Source organism: Lynx rufus, unplaced genomic scaffold, assembly GCF_022079265.1.
Source record: "Lynx rufus isolate CCGP_SWC_20201006 ecotype Redwood Valley unplaced genomic scaffold, mLynRuf1.p SCAF_12, whole genome shotgun sequence".
Taxonomy (NCBI): Eukaryota; Metazoa; Chordata; class Mammalia; order Carnivora; family Felidae; genus Lynx; species Lynx rufus.
Window position 1 is genome coordinate 68,630,491 of NW_025814826.1, and position 24,081 is coordinate 68,654,571.

The window sequence follows — 24,081 nt, forward strand, 5'->3', positions numbered from 1 at the left end:
TTGCTTGGTTTGACGTTCAAAGCTCCTTGTGTCCGGACTACTCATATCTGACTATTCTCCTCCGCTCTCCCAAACCACCACCTTCCCGTTGCTCCAATGCACCGGGTCCTTCCACCTATAGGCATGCTTCCCCCTCTGTTCGTGATGACTCTGCTTTGTCGGGTGAACCCCGACTTTTCCTTAAAAGCTCAGCATAAATAGATGACCGCCTCCCGAGAGCCTTTTGACTGCTTGCCCTTTCCACCCTATCCGCGCCGAGGATGCCCCCGCTAGAGGTTCACACAACACCGCGGACCGCCAACCTCCAAGGGCAATCCCCGCCCCCTGGCAGCTCGGCCACGCCCCCTGGCTCCCAGGGGGCGCCGCGGCTTCCGGCTCTGGGCGGTGCGGCCCGGAAGTGTAGCGTTGCCATGGCGAGAGCCGGGCGCGGGGCCCGCCCCCGCGGCGCCCAGAGGAACGCGGGGCCGACTGACCGGTCGCCGGGATCTGATCGTCTACGCTGCGGCGGGCTGCGCGAGGCGGAAGGTGAGGCGCGCACTTCCGGGGCCTGCGGCGGTAGAGGGGACCCGGCCCGGGGGAGAGAGGGGCGGGGGGAGGGGGGCAGAGCTGAGCGGGCAGAGGGGAGACGAGCGCGGTAGAGCAAGGTGAGAGGTACCGAAGGCAGGGCGCGGTGTCTGGCCGGCACACGGAGAGGCCAGGCCCAGGGCACAAGTCTGTCCAGGCTCCAGTCGGGTGCCGAGGGCGCCAAGGGGTCAGGACCGGCTTCTGGAAGTGGCCGCCTGTGAAGGCCGCCGGTAGGGCATTTCACGTTTTGTCTGTGGAGTTGTTTTCATTTTTGCAACCTGTTGGCCAGGTGGGCAGCGCCAGACTTATCTCCATTTGCAGCCAGGAAATGAAGGCCGGCGGGAGTGACACGCCCGGGCTTTGTGTGGGCTTTGGAGTTCGGCCAGAGGAGAAACTGGAGCCTCTCAGGGCTTCGGGTGACCTCACTCGTGGGGATCCTGGGCTCCTCCTCACAGACTGGGGTCAGAGTGAGAAGCTCTGGCGTGCGGAGAGTGCCGGGCCGTGTGCTCCAGGCCCGTGGCGGAGTATCCGTGACTGGTTTGGGCTCCTCTGGGTCCTGGAGCAGAGGCTGAGGCAACCGTGGGATTAATTTCCATGGGTGCAGAGAGGGGAGGCGTGCCTGGAGCCATGCCAGGCTCAGGGAAGCCTGAGAAGGGCTGGCCCTCCTCAAAGCTCCTGCCTTACTTTTACGGGAGCTTTAGCTTGAGGGGGGAGGTGGCTGTGGGAGCACCGTGCTGCCCTTGTCAGCCCCTGTCTTGGCCGAGCAGTGAGCCCTCGTGGGTGTCCTCCCTGGGCAGGATTGGTGTGTTTCTCTGAATCCCAGAAATGCTGAAGAGGCTTGTGTGCTCCTGGCTGTGCTGCCTAGTGCGCTTCAGGGGCACCGAGGGGAGCCCCTGCCTGGAGCTCTCGGGCCGAGTTACGGAAGGGGCTGGTGGCTGCCTGAAGGAGCTTGCACAAAGGCCACCTCTGGGCTCCTCATTGTGAGGCTGTGTCCCCCTTTCTCTGCTCCCCAAGCTCTTGCTCACAGCTGGGATGGGGAAGCTTTAGAAAGTGCTTCCTCCCTTCCCTTCCTGTGCAGGGGCTGGATTTCCTCCCTGTTGGCTGGAGCCTCCTCCCCTGGCTCCGCTGGTCGGTCATGGCCTCATCCCTCACCTGCTCGGGGTGTGCCTGGACTTTGCTCTCCCTGCCAGGCACCTAGGAAGAGGGCCGCTGTGCCTCTAGGCTCTACACTGGAAGCTGTGTTCTAGGGATTTGAGTCCTTGGTCTCTTCCGACAGCCTGTCTCCACTGTGTGTGTTTGGGAACTTCAGCCTATAGCACACCAAATACAAGGGTGCATTTGGCTGGGTGGATTTTGGCGGCAGTGGTAACATTGATGTGTCCCCACTCTCCCTGAGAGCCCTGTCATGAGCACGCTGTGAAGGCGCACACACGGGTTGTGTCTTTCCACAGTGACGGCTTTATTCAGTCACCCAACAAGGCTGACGCCATCATAGAGCAGGTTCTGGGTTCCAAACGCAGGGACGTTTCGCCACGTGATTAACTTGGCTTCTTCCACGGCACCTGGAGCAGAACACGAGACAGGCCACACGACAGACCAGGCAACGGAAGGGGGACAAACGCCAAGTCAGTCTGCGGGCGCACAGTGGAGAGGAAGCCTCGGTCCCGTCCGAGCCGGCTCTCGGCACTCACTGCTCATCACGTTCAAGCCCTGAAGGGTCTCGGGGCTGTTCGGAGACCGGTCGGGCAGAGGCCTCGGCCGCAGCTGCCCTTTTGAGGTGGTCACACATAGAGGGGTCGTGTCTGAAGAGTCTGACGGTTTGCTGCAAAAGTCTGCCCCTTTGAAGGGGGTTCAGTTGGTCCCGGGGCCCCAGCGGACCTCCTCTGCTTCTGCTTGTCGTCAGTTCCGGGGTGTCCGCTGATGCCGGTCTGGCCGAGATCTCGTAGCGGCGGTGTCCTTCACTGCCTGTGTCGCTGCTTGACACAGGCCCCCGCTGGACCCGAGTGACTCCACCTTGCTGTCTGCAGCACCCCACCCTGGTGCCTGTGCCACGGTTCACTCGTTAGCCAAAGTAAGACATCTCGGAGGCTCTTCCCTCACCTCCAGGCTCTCTCAGAACTTCTTCCCAGATATTCTTGATTCTGGCTCTTCCTGTCCATCCCTTCCACCACATAGCCTGTCTCTGGGATTATAGCAGTTGCCCCTCACTGGTCTTGGCTCTGTTGTAGCCCCTTGCCCCCCTTCTTCTCATCTTAGAGTGATTGATCTGAAATGCAAATCTGATTCTTGTACTTTGCTTCTTGAAACTTCCTCGTGGACTTCTGAATAACACTCACCTGTCTGTGCAGAGTAGTTCCCATCCTGTGCCCCTTCGGTTGACCCCTGAGCACTTTTCCATGTGTGTGTTATGCCGCCACCATACTTAACTCTTGTGTGGTGGTGGAAGGGAGAGAACAAACCTTCCCCCACCCCTTCTAAGCTCTGTGACCTTGGGCAAGTTCTCATCAACAGAGCAGCTGAGAAAGAAGGACAGAGAGATACAGGAATGTCCGGCTCTCCAGATGCCCAGGGGAGAGGGTCCCATGGAGCAGGCACCCTGTTAGGGCAGGTATAAAAAGGTCCGATGGGGGATGCTGGATTCTGGGCTGTGTCCTTCCTTGGCAGCTGTGACAGACAAAGCACATTGGTGCTGGCGGAGAGCACGTGGGAGGTGGGGTCATGGAGATAAGGCCTGCAGACAAGTCTTCAAGGAAGTTTCAGTGTGAAGGAGAGGAGAGTGTGGGGGAGGTGGAGGGATGGGAGTTGGCTTGAATAGGGAGGTCCATGGAGGTCCAGAAGCATTTGGACTTGGGCAGAGGAGTAACTGATGACTTCACGGTCCCTGCAGATAGAAGGGGGCTGGGCTGCAGAGTGGAGGTGGTTGCACTGAGTGCAGAGTGGCTTGAAGAGGCCTGTGTCTTCTCCACGCTCAGCCCCAACTTGCCGTCCCAGGATTCCCTGAGGCCTGGGCCTTTCTTTGATATGACCATTATGGTTTTGTTGACTTTGCGTGATATGCTGTGTAAGCTTCACCTCCCCCACCCCCTTACCCAGAACCTCTTCCTGTTTTGAAGGAAGGGAGGATGGTGTGGATGCAAGGGACTCCCTGGGAGCCTCCAGGCCTCAGATGAAGGCTCAGTCTCCTGCAGAGCCCTCCCATTGTACGGGTAGGTTTCGGTGTCCCTCCTTGTGCATCAGGGCCGGGGGCAGAGCCTTGCCATGGCTGATGAACCTCCTGACACACCCATATGCGCCGCTGAGTGATGGTCTCTTCCATCACACCAGCTCCCCCACAAGCTCAGAGTCTCCTGGGTTACCTTCGGTCAGGAAGTGCCAGGAACCCAGTTACTGAGCACTTCCTGAGAGTCAGGCATGAGGTTCAGTTCCAAGAACTTGGGGGGGAAGGACATGTCAAACGTTAGAACAGAGGGAAAAGATAGGAGAGTGACAAGGTAACCACAGAAGACCTCTAAGGAGGTAACGTTTCAGTTGCAGTCTGAGTTACAGAAAGGGAGTGAGCTACCCTAAGATCTGGTGGAAGACCCTTCCAGATACAAGGAACAGCTAATGCAAAGTGGGACTGACGCTGAAGATGGACACATGCTAGACCAGAGGTTGGCAGGGTGGTGGTGGTTTTTTTCTGTGAAAAGCTGGATAGTAAATACTTTAGGCTTTGCAGGCATGTGGTCTCCGATGCAGCTTCTAAGTCTGCGACTTTGTGGGAAGGGAGCCACAGACAGTACAAGTGCGAGTGTTCTCTTTCAACAAAACCTTATTCGTCGATGTTGAAATTTGAGTTTCTTATCATTTTCATGTGTCAAAAAATACTTTTTTCCCAGTTATTAAAAAATGTAAAAGTAAGTCTTAGCTCATGGGCCGTATAAAACCAGATGGCAGGAAGTAGTATGCCAGCCCTGTGCTAGACACCGAAAATGCTGCGTCAACTCACTGAATCCTTCTCAGGACATTGTGAAGAAAGGACTATTACCATTCCGTTTATGGATAAGAAAACTGAGGAAAAGAGGTCAAGAAACTTGACCGGTCTCCTCAGCTTCCCACTGCTTCAAACCCAGAGTTTGAGTCTGGTTCCTGAACTCAGCTCCCAGCCACTGTGGTCTCTGGAGCTGGAGGTTTCCGAGGTGTAGAAAGCAGGAAGCAGGAAGCAGGAAGCAGGAAGCAGGTATAGAGTGGAAGGTGGAGAGGGAGGCGTGCAAGGAGATGGCGAGGCCAGCAGGGGCCAGACCACATAGGGTGTAGAGGCCAGGATAAAACTTTGGGAATGGGTACTTTTTTTCACATCAAACTTTATTGAGGTATAACTTACATATAATAAAACATCTATTTTATGTGTGGTCTGCTGGGTTTTGGTAGATGTACACATCTTTGTAAATCCACCATAGTCCAGATGTACAACATTCTCCCACCCTCAGAAGTTCCCTCATTCCTCTGTGGCCAGTCCTCCCTCCACTGGGCCCCAGGCAACTACTGATCTGCTGTTACTGTAGCTTCAGTGTCCCTTTTTTAGAATTCACGTAAATGGAATGCCGTGGAGTGAACACTTTGTGTTTGACTTCCTTCACCAGGCATAATGTTTGGAAATTGAGGTGGTACAGGTATCAGTAGGTCACTCTTTGCTGCGCGGTTCCACCGAATAGATATACCATTATTTGAGCTGTAGTTACGTCTGTCGATGAGCATTTCGTTTCTCTCCAGTTTGGGGCTATTGTGAATAAAGCTGCTGTGAATATTCATGTATACAAGTCTATATGTGGATGTATGTTTATTTCTCTTGCTGAAATGATAGAAACGATGGGTCGAAGTGTATAAGTAACTACATAAGAAAGTGCCAAATTATTTGCCAAAACGTTTGCTATCATTTTATGTTCCCAGTTGTTCCTTGTTCTCAATTCAGTGTTGCCATCCTTTTAAAGTTTAGCCACTTTCGTGGATGTGAGACGGTAGCTCATTGAAACTTTAATTTACATTTCCCCAATGACCATGGTGTTGAGTATCTTTTCAAATGTGTTTTACTGGCCATTTGTATATCTTCTTTTGTGAAGTGTCTGTTCAAATCTTTTGCCCTTACAATATGGATCGTTTATCTTATCAAGTTTTAAGAATTCTTTACATATTCAGGATGTGGGTTCTTTGCCATATATATACATATATATGTACATATATACATATATATATATATATATATAGATTATATATATATATATATATATATATATATATATATATGTTGCAAATTTGTTCCCACAGTCTATGACTTGCCTTTTAATTTTCTTACCAGTATCTTAAGCAGGGGACACTTTTAATTTTGATGAAGTCCAGTTTGTCAGTGTTTTTTCCTTTATGGTGTGAGTAGAGGAAGTGTCGTAGTTTTCCACATGTATATGCTGTCATTCTAGCACCGTGTTTTGAAGACCATCCTCTCCCCATTGTGTTACCTTAAGATCTTTGTTAAAAATCAATTGAGGGGCGCCTGCGTGGCGCAGTCGGTTAAGCGTCCGACTTCAGCCAGGTCACGATGTCGCGGTCCGCGAGTTCGAGCCCCGCGTCAGGCTCTGGGCTGACGGCTCGGAGCCTGGAGCCTGTTTCCGATTCTGTGTCTCCCTCTCTCTCTGCCCCTCCCCCATTCATGCTCTGTCTCTCTCTGTCCCAAAAATAAATAAACGTTGAAAAAAAATTAAAAAAAAAATCAATTGAGATGGGAATGCAAGCTGGTGCAGCCACTCTGGAAAACAGTATGGAGGTTCCTCAAAAAACTAAAAATAGAACTACCCCACCACCCAGCAATTGCACTACTAGGCATTTACCCACGGGATGCAGGTGTGCTGTTTCCAAGGGACACATGCACCCCAGTGTTTATAGCAGCACTATCGACAAGAGCCAAAAGTATGGAAAGAGCCCAAATGTCCATCGATGGATGAATGGATAAAGATGATGTGGTTTAGGGGCGCCTGGGTGGCGCAGTCGGTTTAAGCGTCCGACTTCAGCCAGGTCACGATCTCGCGGTCCGTGAGTTCGAGCCCCGCGTCGGGCTCTGGGCTGATGGCTCAGAGCCTGGAGCCTGTTTCCGATTCTGTGTCTCCCTCTCTCTCTGCCCCTCCCCCGTTCATGCTCTGTCTCTCTCTGTCCCAAAAATAAATAAACGTTGAAAAAAAAAAATTTAAAAAAAAAAAAAGATGATGTGGTTTATATATACAATGGAGTATCACTCGGCAATCAAAAAGAATGAAATCTTGCCATTTGCAACTGCGTGGATGGAACGGGAGGGTATTATGCTAAGTGAAATTAGTCAGAGAAAGGCAAATATCATATGATTTCACTCATGAAGACTTTAAGAGACAAAACAGATGAACGTAAGTGAAGGGAATAAAAATAATATAAAAACAGGGATGGGGACAAAGCATAAGAGACTCTTAAATATGGAGAACAGAGGGTTACTGGAGGGGTTGTGGGAGGGGGGATGGGCTAAATGGGGGAGGGGCACTAAGGAATCATTGTTGCACTATATGCTAACTAATTTGGATGTAAATTAAAAAAATAAAATTAATTTAAAAAAATCAATTGAGGGGCACCTGGGTGGCTAAGTTGACCATCGGTTCTTGATTTCAGCTCAGGTCATGATCTCATGGTTGTGAGATCGAGCCCCACCTTGGGCTGGGTGCTGACAGCAAAGAGCCCACTTGGGATTCTCTCGCTCTTTGTCTCTCTCTCTCTCTCTCTCTCTGTCTGACCCTCCCCTGCTCTCTCGCTCGCTTGCTGTCTCTCAAAATAAATAAATATTAAAAAAAAAATCAACTGACGGTTTATTCGTGGGTGTATTTTCAGGAATTTTCTATGTTGTTCATTGATCCTATGCTAATATCCCACAGACCTGATTATTAGAGCTTTATAATAATTCTTGAGATCAAGTAGTGTAAGTTGTCCAACTTGTCTTCTCTCTTTTTTATTTGAGAGAGAGAGTGAGCGAGCATGAATGGGGAAGAGGGGCAGAGGGGGAGAGAGAGAGAGAGAGAGAGAGAGAGAGAGAGAGAAAGAATCTTAAGCAGGCTCCATGCTCAGTGCAGAGCTTGATGTGGGGCTCAATCCCACGACCCTGGGATCATGACCTGAGCTGAAATCAAGAGTCAGATGCTCAACCGAGCCACCTGGGCGCCCAGCTTCTTCTCTTTTTCAAGTCATTTTGGCTCTTCAAGATATTAAGCAGTTCTATATAAATTTTAGAATTAGCTTGTCAGTTTTTCCAAATGGCTCTCTGAGATTTTGATTGGGATTGTATTGAAGCTTTAGATCTATTTTGGGGAGAATTGATATTTTAACAATATAGAAAATAGTATATTTCTACATTTATTTAGTTCTCGGTTGTTAACCATAAAAGTAAAAATGCATTTATTTTGCCAGCAAAAATTTGTGTTTATTTGTGTATAGCAGAGAATTGCAATCTCGGACAAGCAAGCCACAGGCAAGTGTACACAAGGAAGGGGAGGAATAGAGCAAAGCAGAGGACCGCCGTTTTATAGAGGAGAGGGGGGTTGGAGTAAACTGGGGGTTGTAAGTATACTGGCTTATCATTGGCTGGGCTGTTGCTGCAGGAGAATGAAATCTTCTTGCTAGGGTAGTAAAGCAGTAAGGCTGGGCATGGTTTGTCTCCTCCTAAGAGATGTGCAATTGATGAGCAGTGGGGCGGGGTCAGCGAGGACTCCCCCTGCTGGCCTCCCGACTGACTTCTCATTACTGATCCTCACATCCCCTTTTGATTAAAATCTCTCTTTGCGGGTGTCACTAATCAAGAGGCAGGTTCTCCACATTTGCTGGTTTTGCCCCTTAGTACCAGGGAAGACTTTTCCTGATCGTCATGTCCTATGTGAGAAGGAAACTGCACAGCATTTCACTTAAGGCCACATTTGAGTAACAAAGAAGGTTAGGACAGAGAACTCAAAGGTACTTCCCATCTGTCTTCCATATATTTTTTTTATTAAAAAATTTGTTTAAGTTTATTTATTTATTTTGAGAGAGAGTTAGAGCAGAGGAGGGGCAGAGAGACAGGGAGAGAGAGAGAATCCCAAGCGGGCTTCACACCATCAGCACGGAGCCTGATGTGGGGCTCAAACTCATGAACCGTGAGCTCATGACCTGAGCCTTACCCAACTGAGCCACCCAGGCGCCCCCATATTTTTTTAAGTTTTTTTTTTAATGTTTATTTATTTTTGAGAGAGAGATAGGGTGCAAGCAGGGGAGGAGGAGAGAGAGAGGGAGACACAGAATCCAAAACAGGCTTCAGGCTCCAAGCTGTGAGCATGGAGCCCGAAGTGGGGGCTCGAACTCATGAACCGCGAGATCATGACCTGAGCCGAAGTTGGACGCCCAACAGACTGAGCCACCCAGGCGCCCCCACATCTTTTTTATCCATTCATCCATCAATGGACATTTGGGCTCTTTCCATACTTTGGCTATTGGTGATAGCACTGCTCTAAACATTGGGGTGCATGTGTCCCTTCAAAACAGCATACCTGTATCCCTTGGGTAAATACCTAGTAGTGCAATTGCTGGGTCATAGGGTAGTTCTATTTTTAATTTTTTGAGGAACCTCCGTACTGTTTTCCAGAGCAGCTGCACCAGCTTGCATTCCCACCAACAATGCAAAAGAGATCCTCTTTCTCCGCATCCTCGCATCCTTGCCAACATCTGTTGTTGCCTGAGTTGTTAATGTTAGCCATTCTGACAGGTGTGAGGTGGTATCATCTCATTGTGGTTTTGATTTGTATTTTCCTGATGATGAGTGATGATAAGCATTTTTTCATGTGTTGGTTGGCCATCTGGATGTCTTCCTTGGAGAAGTGTCTATTCATGTCTTTTGCCCATTTCTTCACTGGATTGTTTTTTGGGTGCTGAGTTTGACAAGTTCTTTCTAGATTTTGGATACTAACTCTTTATCTGATATGTCGTTTGCAAATATCTTCTCCCATTGTGTCGGTTGCCTTTTAGTTTTGCTGATTATTTCCTTTGCTGTGCAGAAGCTTTTTATTTTGATGAGGTCCCAATAGTTCATTTTTGCTTCTGTTTCCCTTGCTTCCAGAGACGTGTTGAGTAAGAAGTTGCTGTGGCCAAAATCAAAGAAGTTTTTGCCTGCTTTCTCCTTGAGGATTTTGATGGTTTCCTGTCTTACATTTAGGCCTTTCATCCATTTTGAGTTTATTTTTGTGTCTGGTGTAAGAAAGTGGTCCAGGTTCATTCTTCTGCATGTTGCTGTCCAGTTTTCCCAGCTGAAGAGACTGTCCTTATTCCATTGGCTATTCTTTACTGCTTCGTCAAAGATTAGTTGGCCATACGTTTGTGAGTCCATTTCTGGGTTCTCTATTCTGTTCCATTGATCTGAGTGTCTGTTTTTGTGCCAAAAATGTTTATTTATTTTTGAGAGAAAGAGAGAGAGAGACAGAGTGAGAGTGGGGGATGGGCAGAGAGAGAGAGGGAGACACAATCTGAACCAGGCTTCAGGCTCTGAGCTGTCAGCACAGAGCCCAATGCCGGGCTCCAATTCCCAAACCGCAAGATCATGACCTGAGCCGAAGTCGGATGCTTAACTGACTGAGCCACCCAGGTGACCCCACCCCCCGCTTTTTTTTAGTGTTTATTTTGAGAGAGACCAAGTGCGTGTGCACATCCCAACACAGAGCTCAATCCCACGAACTGTGAGATCGTGACCTGAGCCGAAATCAAGAGTCTGACGCTTAACCGACTGAGACCCCCAGATACCCCTGGAGGTCTCCACCTAGACCTTCATGAAGGCAGAGGAGCACACTGAGGAACTAACCAGGTGCATTTGAGAAGGTGCAGTGACGGTATAAACATGAAGCGATAGCTGATGAATTTTGTGCAAAACAGCAAAACTTCAAAGATGGTTTAAAACAGAATTGTTATCTCAAAAGAATTGTTTGGAACCAAACGTGTTACAGATCAGATAGTATAGCCTATAGGGTTGCAAATTCAGAGGCGTGAATTTGAATAAGAATCCAAAGTCAGTTAATATTTCAGTTGAAAGAAGACTTTTGTGAATTCTGAACCTTCTAGCCCTTCAGAAAAAGCAAGTGAAAAATTAATTTCTCATGGGATCACGATGAGGTTGTTTCTGAAGGGCCATAATCATAGAAGTTTCCCCCTTTCCCAAGGGCTTGGGAAATGCAGACAAGGGCATTGTCTTTCCATGAAAAAGAGATAAGAAACAACAGTGAGAAAAAGGTACAGAGGCCTAGTCTGGACGTCTTAGGAAAGCTGTCTCTTCAGATGCCGTCTGCCTCAGTTTGGGGGGGTCTTTATTCCAGGTGACCAGATGTGCAGGGCTAGGCAGGCTCTGGTGCTTTCTTTAGATGTATCACGTGAATCCAAGAGTCTCTTCCAAAGACTTTGGTGAACAAAGGGTGGTCACAGGACCTGATAAGGGCCTTTTCAGAGAAGTTAGAGTCTAAAATGTTCAGGTTACAAGGTGTGATGCTCCAGGTCATTGTCTCCTGGGAATGCACGGTGAAGAGATTATCAAAGCATGGTTACTTCTTTTTTTTTTTTTTTTTTTTTTTTTTAAAGATTTTATTCATTTTTGTTTAAGTAATTTCTACACCCAGTGTGGGGCTCAAACTCATAACCCGAGATCAAGAGTCACATGCTCTACCAACTGAGCCAGCCAGGCTCCCCAAAGCATGGTTGCTTTTATTAGAAGCAATTATAGCTTTACAATATTGAAATACATCTTCTTTTTTCAACTGTCAGTCAAAGGAGGGAGAAGCCAAGTGCACTGGATGTCTTATGACTACCTCAAAGGCTAAAAACTTGTGAGTTTCCAAGGGAGTGAATCTGAGGTTTAGAAGGACTAATGGCAATGCTTTTAGCCAAGGTACTTGGAGGGTCCCTACCAACTGTGCTAGTTGAGTTTCAATGCCACAGTTAGTACACCCAGCCAACTCTGAGGATTGAAGGTAGGGTACAAATTGAATGTGTTGTTGAACTGGCCAGTGAAATGAGTTCCCTGATGACTGCAAAGTTCAAGAGGAGATCCCTGGGTAGGGATAATCTTTTCTAATAGAATGTAATTTTTTTTTTAATGTTTATTTATTGTTGAGAGAGACAGAGCATGAGCAGGGGAGGAACAGAGAGAGAGGGAGACACAGAATCTGAACCAGGCTCCAGGCTCTGAGCTGTCAGCACAGAGCCTGACACGGGGCTAGAACCCATGAACCTTGAGATCATGACCTGAGCTGAAGTCAGACGCTTAACCGACTGAGCCACCCAGGCGCTCCCTTTTCTAATAGAATGTTAGCCACAGAAGAAGCATTGGCCCGTCTAGAAAAGAAAGCTTTGGTCCAGTGAGAAACCATACAAACCATGACTAAAACATATATATTTATACCTGCGAGATGGGAAAGCTGTGTGAAATCCACTTGTGTGAACAGATTTCCCTGGATTATACTTTGGATTGGTGGGAAAGCAAGGTAGATGCTATGGGCACCCTTTCTTCTATTTCTCCACAGATAGTGGTTCATGAATGCTACCATTCTGTCAGTAGACCATGATTTAATGCATGTATGGAGGGAGGTAGTGCGAACTTTAGAATTTCTGGGAAGGCTGGATTGTTATTTGGTTCAAACCAGAGTTCTCTTCTTGTTGAGCCGGTAATTACTAGATTTCCAATACTGTTTTTCATCTCTGGGGCCAATTCTTGGATATCTCTTATCAACTTTTCCAAATCATCATTTGGGAGAACATCCTTTTGGACCATGACAAAGGTTTTGGCCATTGGTTTCCTTGAAAGCAGCATTTTTTCTATGGAAAATGTTTCTGGTTTTGTCATGGATGAAGATACAAGCTAGAGTAAGCTGCAGAGCTCAGGCTATCGTGTTGGAGTGGCCGGAGGTCAAGGTGCCGTCTCAGTGACTTCAAGAGGGTGCAATAGTATACCCAGCACCATATTTACCATTTTCATCCTTTATCGTTTTAACATTTAAAAAAATGTTTATTAATTTTTGAGAGAGAGAGACAGAGACAAAGACAGAAAGAGACAGAGCGCGAGCAGGGGAGGGGCAGAGAGAGAGGGAGACTCAGAATCTGAAGCAGGCTCCGGACTCTGAGCTGTCAGCACGGAGCCCCTTGTGGGGCTCGAACCCACAGACCAGACGGCAAGATCATGACCTGAGCCAAAGTCAGATGCTCAACCGACTGAGCCACCGACGCCCCGTTCTTTTTTTTTTTTTTTAAGATTTTTAAAAAATTTTTAAATAATCTCTACACCCAACGTGGGGCTTGAACCTATGACCTTAAGATCAAGAGTCACATGGTCCACTGACTGAGCCAGCCAGTCCCATTTTCATCCTTTAAGAACCATTAGTAGACTATGAAACATCTGCATTGGCTAAAGGAGTTTCCTGCAAATTGTCATGGGGGTCAGAAGGTGATCTGTCAGCATTAAGCAGTCATGAGGGGTTTTGTCTGGGTCCAAATGTAGTCTTTCCTTCAAGATCAGATGCCCAAAGTATTGAACCTGAGTTTGAGCAAATTGAAGGTTTTTTTGTGGGGTTCAGAGAGACTGTCTCTCTCTCTCTCTCTCTCTCTCTCTTTTTGTTTTAATTTGGAGATTGAACAACAATATTTTATTTTACTTATTTATTTTTTAATATAATTTACATCCAAATTAGTTAGCATATAGTGCAACAATGATTTCAGAAGTGGATTTCTTAATGCCCCTTACCCAATTAGCCCATCTCTCCTCCCACAACCCCTCCAGTAACCCTCTGTTCTCCATATTTATGAGTCTCTTATGTTTTATCCCCCTCCCTGTTTTTATATTCTTTTTGTTTCCCTTCCTTTATGTTCCTCTGTTTTGCCTCTTAAAGTCTTCATGAGTGAAATCATATGATATTTGCCTTTCTCTGACTAATTTCACTTAGCATAATACCCTCCTGTTCCATCCACGTAGTTGCCAGTGGCAAGATTTCATTCTTTTTGATTGCCGAGTGATACTCCATTGTATATATAAACCACGTCATCTTTATCCATTCATCCATCGATGGACATTTGGGCTCTTTCCATACTTTGGCTCTTGGCGATAGTGCTGCTATAAACATGGGGGTGCATGTGTCCCTTTGAAACAGCACACCTGCATCCCGTGGGTAAATGCCTAGTAGTGCAATTCCTGGGTCATAGGGTAGTTCTATTTTTAGTTTTTTGAGGAACCTCCATACTGTTTTCCAAAATGGCTGCACCAGCTTGCATTCCCACTTTCTGTCTCTTTAAGGCCAAAAGTTTTAACATGTGGATGCTCTCCTGTGAAGTGGCAGGAGGAGGGGAGCAGAGAAGCAAATCATCTACATATTGTGACAAAGTAGAGCCTGCAGAAAACTTGCTGTCATCCAAATTGGCTTTTAAGGTTTGTGAAAAGTAAGAAGAAGTCTCTGTAGGCCTAGGGCATTACTGTCCGGGCGGATTCCTGTTCTTCCCAAGTGAAGGGAAACAGATTCTGGCTGGCTATCCTTATCGGCTGGAAAACTAAATGTACTCTTCGGTCAATTACAGTGAAAAATTTGCTTTCATTGGGAATGGACGTTAGCACATGTGGGTTAGGAACAAGAGGGTGTTGAGGGATAACAGTGTTATTTATTGCTGGGAGGTTCTGGACAAACTTCCCTTCTGTGGCCATTGGGTTTTCTTACAGGTAAAATGGTATTACAGGGACTAGTGCAGGGGATGATGGGGCCCTAAGCCTCCTAACCTGTTATGGGCTTGATGCCTTCCAGGGCTTACCTATAGGTATTAATTCTGGGGAGAGGGTTTGAGGTGACCTATTTTTTTTTTTAACGTTTGTTTGTTTGTTTGTTTGCTTGCTTATTTATGTATTTATTTATTTACTTATGAGAGAGAGAGAGAGAGAGAGAGAAAATGCATGAGTGCAAGAGGGGCAAAGAGAGAGGGAGACACAGAATGTGAAGCAGGCTCCAGGCTCTGAGCTGTCAGCACAGAACCCCACGCGGGGCTCGAGCTCACAAGCCGTGAGATCATGACCCAAGCCCCCCAGACACCCCTCGAGGGATCCATTGGAATCTTGAGGGGAGGTGCCTTGTGGATTCTGCAAATATCAGTTGAGGATTTTGCCCATAAACAGGGTGGCAGTGAGAGTCAGAAACAGAAAATAAAAGACAGCAAAGCGTGATTTAACTGCCCTGGTTGGCTATTTTGATTACTGTTGTAAAATCCTAGAATTATTTTCCTCCTTTGTGAGAAAAAAATTCTGGCATGATACTTTTCTAAGACCTCAATCCAATAACTGAATAGGTTGGAAGAACTAAGGAGAAAAGGGTAGGTGTCTCTCAGAGGCCTAGACAGAGAGTGGGCTCAGAGACAGGTTTATTACAAGTTTACTAGAGACCCCGACTGTCTGAGCTGTTTGAGTACCTCGAGGCAGGTAGCCGGGCACCAGGATTGTAGCTGTGCTGTCCGTTAGGACAGAAACATTCATTCCTGATCTATGGAGTGGTTTCTCCAAGCTGATCCCAAGAGGGAGGGCCGTGAAGAGCCTTGTAGTCCCTCGGAGCCCCACCATGGGGAATGAGGACTTTGCAAAGGCTGGCGAGAGGGCTGAGGGCACCTGGAGTGCTCTGCCGGTGTCCTGGCACTCTGCGGTGACAACAGAGACTTGAGGGGTTTGGTTTGTTCCGGGAGCTTCTTTCCCAGAGTTGAAAATTAAGAATTTTATTGGTCTTTCTGTTATGTGACTCATCTAGCATATGACTGATGTGGTCTGCCAGATTAAATCTGGGGCTGACATCGTTGCATCCTGGTCCTTTTAACTAAAGGAGAAAGACCACTTTAGCCTGTTTGTAACCGCAGAGTTGAGCGCTCCCTGGGTGGAGCCAGTTGCTGAAGGAGGACCAGAAGTTTTTTTAAAGACAGTTTGGAGCCAGTTGTAATTATGAACAGGTTCATCAGGCTTCTGTGTACAAGCCTGACTTTTATTCCAGTCTGCAGGCTTGAGAAAAGCTGTTGAGGGCCATCTGGGTGGCTCTGGCAGTTAAGAGTCCAAATTTGGCTCACCTGTCCTTGCTCTGTAGAGGTTTCTAGCTAGTGTGCTGGTATCTTGCCCACAGCTAGGGGTTTGTTTCTCTAAGATCCCTCCAGGATGTTCCCTTTTGGCTAGCTTTATCCTACATTTGGCCTGGCACTCACCAATATGTGTGGCCTAATTGATAAAAATCTGAGAGACCAGGTAGAGAAGTTTGAATCACTATGTTAAACTCTTCAGCAAACCCAGGAGAGTCTTCAGTTACTTTACTTTTTGTTTTTAATGTTTATTTATTTATTTTGAGAGAGAGAGAATGGAGGAGAGAGGGTGGGGAGGGGCAGAGAGAGAGGGAGAGAGTGAGAATCTCAAGCAGGTTCCGTACTGTCAGCACAGAGCCTTACACGGGGCTCGAACCCACAACCCTCGGATCATGACTTGAGCTGAAATCAACAGTCGGATGCTCAACCCCCTGAGCCACCCAGGCGCCCCCAGAAGACTTAACTTTGAAGGGCCAAGTTTTAATAGATTCAGTAGAGGGGGGAGAGGGGAGAGGTTCAAAGGAAAAGGCAAGTTTGGCAGAGAAAGGAAAAAAGCACTGGGCGTAAGTAGCTGCTGCGTCTGCAGACAAAGAGGATGGGGAAGGGGCAGGAGGCCTCAGAAGCCATTGTGACTCCTGTTAATTGTTGGTTTGCCTCAGTTAACTTAGAAACAGTATTTTTCGGCGCGCCTGGGTGGGCCCATCAGTTAAGTGTTGGTCTCTTGATCTCGCTCGGGTCATGGTGTCCCGGCCAGTGAGTTTGAGCCTTGAGTCGGGCTCCATGCGGACAGTGTGGAGCCTGCTTGGGATTCTCTCTCTCTCCCTCTCTCTCTGCCCCTCCTCTGCGTGTGGGTGCTCTCTCTCTCTCTCTCTCTCTCTCTCTCTCTCTCAAAATAAATGAATACATTTAAAAGAGAAATAGTATCTTTCTTTTCTTTTTTGTAATGTTTATTTATTTTTGAGAGAGAAGGTATGAGCAGGAGAGGGGCAGAGGACGGAGGGCAGTGGGGGACAGAGGATCTGAAGCAGGCTCAGCACTGACAGCAGACAGCCTGATACGGGGCTCGAACTCTGAAACCATGAGATCATGACCTGAGCTGAAGTCAGACAGTCAACTGACTGAGCCACCCCAGTGCCCAAAATAGTATTTTTCAAAGAGGCAAATTTAGAATCCTGAAAACATTTGGGAGCCTCAAGATACCATTTAAAGTAGGCATCCCAAGGGGTGCCTGGGTGGCTCAGTTGGTTGAGCGTCTGACTTCAGCTGAGGTCATGATCTCGCGGTCTGTGGGTTCGAGCCCTGCATCGGGCTCTGTGCTGACAGCTCGGAGCCTGGAGCCTGCTTCAGATTCTGTGTCTCCCTCTCTCTCTGCCCTCCCCTGCTCATGCTCTGTCTCTTTATCTGTCAAAAATAAATAAACATTAAAAAATATTTTTTTTTATATAATAAAGTAGGCATCCCTGGGGCGCCTGGGTAGCTCAGTCGGTTAAGTGTCTGACTTCAGCCCAGGTCATGATCTCACACCCTGTGAGTTCGAGCCCCGTGTCGGCAACGCTCTGTGCTGACAGCTCAGAGCCTGGAGCCTGGTTCAGATTCTGTGTCTCCCTCTCTCTCTGCCCCTCCCCTGCTCATGCTCTGTCTCTCTCTGCCTCAAAAATTAATAAAAATAAAATAAAATAAAGTAAAATAAAATAAAATAAAATAAAATAAAATAAAGTAGGCATCCCATTCAGAGTATCTCCCTTCCCTTCCCTTCCCCTCCCTTCCCCTCCCTTCCCCATAATGGCCATTAAAGTTCTAAATTACTTTTGGTTAAGTCAGTCCATTTACTTATAAATGAGCATGTGGAGAGACCATAGTTTTTATTTTTATTTATTTTTTTAAATATTTTTTTTAACGTTTATTCACTTTTTGAGAGACAGAGACAGAGCACGAGCAGGGGAGGGGCAGAGAGAGAGAGGGAGACATAGAATCTGAAGCAGGCTCCAGGCATTGAGCTGTCAGCACAGAGCCTGATGTGGGGCTCGAACTCTCGAACCTGTGAGATCATGACCTGAGCTGAAGTTGGACGCCCAACCAACTGAGCCACCCAGGTGCTCCCCCCCTTATTTTATAATTTTTTTTATTGTTTCTTTATTTTTGAGACAGAGAGACAGAGCATGAGGCGGGGGAAGGGCAGACACACACACACACACACACACACACACACACACACACACACAGAGGCAGAAACTGAAGCAGGCTCCAGGCTCTGAGCTATCAGCCCAGAGCCCAACCGGGGGCTCGAACTCACGAGCCATGAGATCATGACCTGAGCCAAAGTCGGATGCTTGACCAACTGAGCCACCTGAGACCATAGTTTTTAAATGTTTGTTTATTTTGAGAGAGAGTGAGCACAGCAGAGAGGCAGAGAGAGAGAGAGAATTCCAAGCAGACTCTGCTCTGTCAGCACAGAGCCTGACGTGGGGCTCAAACTCACGAACTGTGAGATCATGAGCTGAGCCGAAATTAAGAGTTGGATGCTTAACCAGATGAGCCACCTGGGTGCCCTGAGACCATAGTTTTCAAACTTAAAACCAGTAGGGAGGACATACTCAAAGCACTTATGATCCCTAGAGGCTTTTCTCTAGAGCAAAGAGAATAATCCCTAAACAGCACACTTTCAGTGGGAACAGCCTGGCTCCAGAAGGAATCAGACCAAAGGCCAGCATGGTTCCAAAAGGAACAGTCTAGTTCCAAGTGGGAGTCGGACTGAGGCCAAATGGGTTATTCTCAGAAAAAAACAAGGCCTTGGGGCGCCTGGGTGGCGCAGTCGGTTAAGCGTCCGACTTCAGCCAGGTCACGATCTCGCGGTCCGGGAGTTCGAGCCCCGCGTCAGGCTCTGGGCTGATGGCTCAGAGCCTGGAGCCTGTTTCCGATTCTGTGTCTCCCTCTCTCTCTGCCCCTCCCCCGTTCATGCTCTGTCTCTCTCTGTCCCAAAAATAAATAAACGTTGAAAAAAAAAATTAAAAAAAAAAAAAAAAAAAAAAAACAAGGCCTTGAAACAGACACTGAACAGCATTGAGAGCTCGAACAGAGAGGAGAGCTTGGAATCTAGGAGAAAATTTCCCCTCACACTTCAGGGTGGGTAAGAAAGCACTGAGCTCAGTTGGCGCTGTGGGTACGAGTACCTGCTTGCCCAACAGCCTCAGATTTGTTGGGGGTCTTCCGGGCCTCACTTCTGATCACCAAGTAATGTTAACCTTAAAGATAAAACTGCCACTTTTTTTTTTTTTTATATTTATTTATTTTTGAGACAGGGAGAGACAGCATGAACGGGGGAGGGTCAGAGAGAGAGGGAGACACAGAATCTGAAGCAGGCTCCAGGCTCTGAGCTGTCAGCACAGAGCCGGACGCGGGGCTCAAACTCACAGACTGCGAGATCATGACCTGAGCCGAAGTCAGATGCTTAACCGACTGAGCCACCCAGGCGCCCCAAACTGCCACTTATTTTATCCGTGAAAATGGGTTTATTTGGGAATAGCAGGGAATTGCATCCCGGGACAAGAAAGCTCTGTCAGAAGCACAGGCAGGTCTGCAAAGCACAGGAGAGCAAGGCTCTTTAGGGAGGAAAGGGGGTGAGAAGGAGGGGCTGTTGGCAACTAAAAGTCCTGCAGCAGGCAGAGGCAGGAAAGCAGTAGCCCCCTGGAAGGCTCCTGGTGGGTGCGTAATTGACACGAGAGCTCCCTCTGCTGGCCGCCAGACTCCATTCTAAATAAGGTTTCGTTTTATTAATTTCACACTGTATTGTCTATTGATGTGTATCACGTTACCCTAAAAGATAGGGGCTTGAAACAGCAGACATTTGTTATCTAACAGCTGCTGTAGGTCAGGAATTCAAAAATGGCTTAGCTAGGTGGTTCCCGTTCAAGTTATCATGTGGTTGCGTTAGGATAGCCAGGGCTGCATCAGCTGAGGGCTGGACTGGGGCCGGAGGACCTGCTCACAAGCTAGCTGTCCCCAGCTCTCGCTCACGGGCTTTTCCATAGACTCCTCAAGTGCCTCAGCATACTAGCTAATTTCCTCCAGCCTCAGAGATCCAAGAGAGGGCAAGCAAGAGGCTGCATGACCTTTTATGACCTAACCTCTGAAGTTATCCACTGCCATTTCTGCTTTTGTTTGTTTTCTGTTTGTTAGAAGTGAGTACCCAGGGGCTCCCGGGTGGCTCAGTTGGTTGAGAGTCTTGATTTCGGCTTAGGTCCTGATCTTGAGGTTTGTGAGTTTGAGTCCCACATTGGGTTCTGCACTGACAGTGTAGAGCCTGCTTGGGATTCTCTCTCTCTCCTTCTCTCTCTGCCACTGTCCCGCTCATGCTCTGCCTCTCTCAAAATAAATAAACTTAAAAAAGAAGTGAGTAACTAAATCCAACCCATACTGAGGGAGAAGTGGATTAGGCTCTACCTTTTTTTGTTTTTAATTTTTTTTCACATTTATTTATTTTTGAGACAGAGATGGAGTATGAATAGGGGGAGGGGCAGAGAGAGAGGGAGACACAGAAGCCAAAGCAGGCTCCAGGCTCCGAGCTGTCAGCACAGAGCCCGACGTGGGGGTCAAACCCACAAACCGTGAGATCATGACCTGAGCCGAAGTCGGACGCTCAGCCAACTGAGCCCCCCAGGCGCTCTAGGCTCTACTTTTTGAAGGGAGTATCAAAGTATTCCATACTTTGTGATATTAATTTTGTAGATAATAATGAACATTTTACACTTTCCAGTTGTTCGTTGCCAGTACAGACATACAGTTAATTTTGACATTGTCCTTGTATTTCACAGCCTTGCTAAATATACTTCTTTATTCTAGTATCTCTATTGTAGATACCTAAGGATTTTCTTAAGCTTATTTATTTATTTTGAGAGAGACAGAGCACGAGTGGGGGAGGGGCAGAGAGAGAGGGAGAGAGAGAATCCCAAGCAGGCTGTGTGCTGTCAGTGTAGAGACTGACTCGGGGCTCAAACCCCCGAACTGTGAGATCATGACCTGAGCTGAAACCCAAGAGTTGGCTGTTTAACTGACTGAGCCCCCTGGTGCCCTCCTAAGGATTTTCTACATATCTTCTACATACCTTTCTACATGCTTTCTGAATCTAAAGAGTCTTACATTTTCCTTTCCAATTTGCATGCTTTTTGTTTCTTGGCTTAGTGCACTGGCTGGGACCTCTAGTACAAGGTTGAACAGGATTGGTGTCCCTGATCCTAGGAGGAAAGTGTTCGTTCCTTTCCCATTAGGCATGATTTAGCTGAGGAATTTTCCTTCTATTCCTAGTTTTCAAAGTTTTTTTGTTTGTTTAATTTTACAGAGAAAGTGCAATTGAGGGAGGGAGGGAGAGAGAGAGAGAGAGAGAGAGAGAGAGAGAGAGAGAATGAGAATTTTAAGCAGGCTCCACGCTCAGTGTAGAGCCTGATGCAAGGCTTGATCCCATGATCCTGGGATGGTGACTTGAGCTGAAATCAAGAGTTAGATGCTCAACTGACTGGCCACCAGGAGCCCCAAAGTTTGTTTGATTTTTATCATGATCAGATGTTGGATTTTGCCAAATGCATTCTCTACTTTTATTGATTTGATTGTATTTTGAGTTTTAAAGTGTTAAACCAATTTTTTATTCTTGAAATATACCCGACTTGGTCATGATGTATTATTCTTCTTATATATTGCTGGTTTCAATTTGATAATAATGTTAAAAGGATTTTTGAAGCTATTCATAAATAAATTGGTGTGTAGTATTTTTTTTTAATGTTTGTTTATTTTGGAGAGAGACAGGGTGGGGTGGGGGGTAGGGGAGAGTACGTGCACACACAAGCAGGGGACGGTGAGGAGTAGAGAGTGAGGGAGACAGAGGGTCCAAAGCAGGCTTCATGCTGTCAGCACAGAGTCCCATGTGGGGCTCGAACTCACAAACTCTGAGATCATGACCTGAGCTGAAGTCAAGATGATTAAGCCACTGAGCCACCCAGGCACCCTGGTATATAGTATTCTTAACTTGTTATGTCTTTGGTTTTAGTGTCAGGGTAATAGTGGCCTTACAAAATGACTTAGGGACGTGTTCCTTTCTCTTCTATTTTTAGAAAGGGCTTTTGTAGATTTGGTATTATTTCTACCTTAAGTGTTTGATGTAATTTACCAGTGAAACCATCTGGGCTTAGAGTTACTTTTTTGGGGAAAGTTTCTTACTGTAAATTTAATTTCTTTAATAGATACAGGGCTATTCAAATTTTCTGTTTCTTCTTGAATTCATTTTGATAATTTGTTTCATTCAGGTAATTTGCCCATTTATCTAAGTTAAACATGGCAGTTTTTTCCATACAAGGCCAAATGGTAAATATTTTAGGCTTTTCAGGTCATGTGGTCTCTGTTGCAGCTACTCAACTATGTTGTGGTAGCACAAAACAGCCATAGACAATACATAAACAAGCTAGTATAGCTATATTCTCATAAAGCTTCAGTTATAGTAACATGTGGTAGACCAGATTTGGTCTATGGGTTATAGTTTGTTGACCCTTGACCTAAGTTGTTGAATTTATTGTCATAAATTGTTCAGAACACTGTCATTTTAATCTTTTTAATGGTCTGTAAGATCTGTAGTGATGTCCACTTTTTCATTCATGATGTTGGTAGTTTTTGTCTTTTCCTTTCTTGATCAGTTGAGTAAGAGTATCAATTTTATTGAGATTTTCAAAGGAACAGCTTTTAGTTTCAACATTTTCCTCTATTTGTCTATTTTCTATTTAATTATTTTCTGTTCTTATTAGTATTGTATTTTACTTACTTTGGGTTTAATTTTCCTCTCTTTTTTATTGCTATTACTACTACTACTACTACTACTACTACTACTACTACTACTACTACATTATTTTGTTTTGTTTTAAGTAAGCTTCACACCCAATGTGGAGCCCAAAAAGGGGCTTGAACTCACAACCCTGAGATCAAGACCTGAGCTGAGATCAAGAGTCTGACGTTTAACTGACTGAGCCACCCAGGTGCCCCAATTTTCCCCTCTTTTTCTAGCTTCTTAAGTGGAAGCTTAGGTCATTGATTTGACCTTCTTATTTAAACTTTCAAAGGTAAATATTTCCTTCCAAGCACTGCTTTAACTGCATCTCACATATTTTGATATGTTATGTTTACATTTTCATTCAGCTCAAAATATGTTCTAATTTCCATTTTGATTTCTACCTTAGCCTGTAGGTTATTTAGAAATATGCTTTTAAGCTTCCAAATATTTGGGAGTTTTTCTAGATATATTTTTGTTATTGATTTCTAATTTAATTCCATTGTGGTTGGTAAACATATTCTGTGTGCTTTCATTCCTTATCAATCTGCTGAATCTTGGATTATGTCCCAGCATATGGTCTACCCTGGTAAAATAAAAAAAAAAAAATTTTAGCTTTTACTAATGGAAAATTTCAAATGTCTATACATGTAGACAGGATATAATGGTCCCCACATATTCATCACCCAACTTCAACAATTACCAACTCATGACAGTTTTGTTTCACCTAAACTTTTTATGTTATTTTGAAGCAAATCTCAAATATATCATTCACTCTGTAAATATTTTTTAAATCTTTTTGTAGAAAGAAAACTCTTTTTTTTTTTTTTTAAGCTTTTATTTATTTTGAGAAAGGGCATGCAAGCAGGGGAGGGGCAGAGAGAGGGAGAGAAGAATCCCAAACAGGCTCCGTGCTGTCAGCACAGAGCCCAACGTGGGGCTCGATCTCACGAATCGTGAGATCATGACTGGACCAAAATCAAGAGTCTGAGGCCTCACTGACCTAGCCGCCCAGGTACCCCCACATTACAAGTTTATATGGGGGCTTCCAGGTCATATTTAGGACCACAGGAACTTTACCTCCTTACTCTTACGTTTGTATCTTTTTTTCTCCCATGCCCGGAATCTTGGTTCTCTGTGAGCCAGGATGACAGTACTGTTATCTTACAAGCGATAGGTGTGAGCTACTTATCTGTTGCATCCCACAATAAGCCTAGGATGGTCTTAGGGTAAAAATACCAGCATCACTGCCAGTAACATGATTATTGAAAACAGGATGTGGGGAACCTCCATCCTGCTCCAGCAGTTCTCAGCAGCCTGGCCTGCCTCGTTCAAGGGGGGGTTTGGAGCTGGCACTTTTCCTCCTCTTCCTCTAGTCCCCCGTGCCTTTTACTTTGTTTGTTTGTCTGATTTTCTTAATGCGGAACACCTGGGTGCTCATTGGGTTAAGTGGCCAACTCTTGATTTGGGCCCAGGTCATGGTCTTACGGTCGTGAGTTTGAGCCCCGCGTTGGGCTCTGTACAGATAGCGTGGAGCCTGCTTCGGATCCTCTGTCTCCCTCCCTCTGTCCTTACCCCACTTA

At 46.4% G+C, this 24,081-nt stretch overlaps 1 protein-coding gene across 2 annotated transcripts in view; it reads left to right on the forward strand.

Annotated features, from left to right (window-relative positions):
- The first annotated feature begins 409 nt into the window (after positions 1–409).
- The window catches only part of PPP1R16A (protein phosphatase 1 regulatory subunit 16A), a 40,495-nt gene continuing 16,823 nt past the window's right edge, over positions 410–24,081 (forward strand). The window contains exon 1 of one of the 2 annotated variants that reach the window (XM_047074351.1): positions 410–525. The gene's annotated coding sequence lies outside the window, so the exon portion shown is untranslated. Of the gene's footprint in view, positions 526–3,680; positions 3,771–24,081 lie in introns of those variants that run through there. The other variant, XM_047074352.1, reaches the window with a different exon arrangement.